The sequence below is a fragment of the Aptenodytes forsteri genome, unplaced genomic scaffold (genome assembly GCF_000699145.1).
Source record: "Aptenodytes forsteri isolate BGI_AS27 unplaced genomic scaffold, ASM69914v1 Scaffold209, whole genome shotgun sequence".
In the NCBI taxonomy this organism is placed as follows: Eukaryota; Metazoa; Chordata; class Aves; order Sphenisciformes; family Spheniscidae; genus Aptenodytes; species Aptenodytes forsteri.
The window spans coordinates 1,009,090-1,009,462 of record NW_008795034.1 but is presented as its reverse complement, the minus strand read 5'-3'; positions in this window follow the sequence as shown (position 1 = coordinate 1,009,462).

Here is a 373-nt window from a genome sequence, read left to right as displayed (position 1 = left end):
GGGGGGGGGAGCAGCCGAGCCCCGGTGCCCGTGGAGGGTCCCTGCAGAGCCGGGGAAAAGCGCTGGCCGGGGCTAAGGGGAAGGAGCCTTTTCTTTCCTTACCTCCTTGCTGAGAAGCCGGGAGGATGGAGAAGAGGAGGAGGACTCCGGGAAGGAGGGGTGCAGCTGCCTGCCTTGCCATCTCTTGAAGCAATGCCCCCGTGCTCCCGCAGGCAGTGTGTTTTATCCCAGAGCTGCTTAATTGTTGCTTCCAAGGATGCGAGGGGAAGGGGAGGGGGGTTTGGAAGGAGGGAGGGGAAAAGGAGAGGGAGAAGGGGGGAGAGAGGCACAGGACACTACGTCATGAGGAAAGGGCAAACACACACAAGCCTCT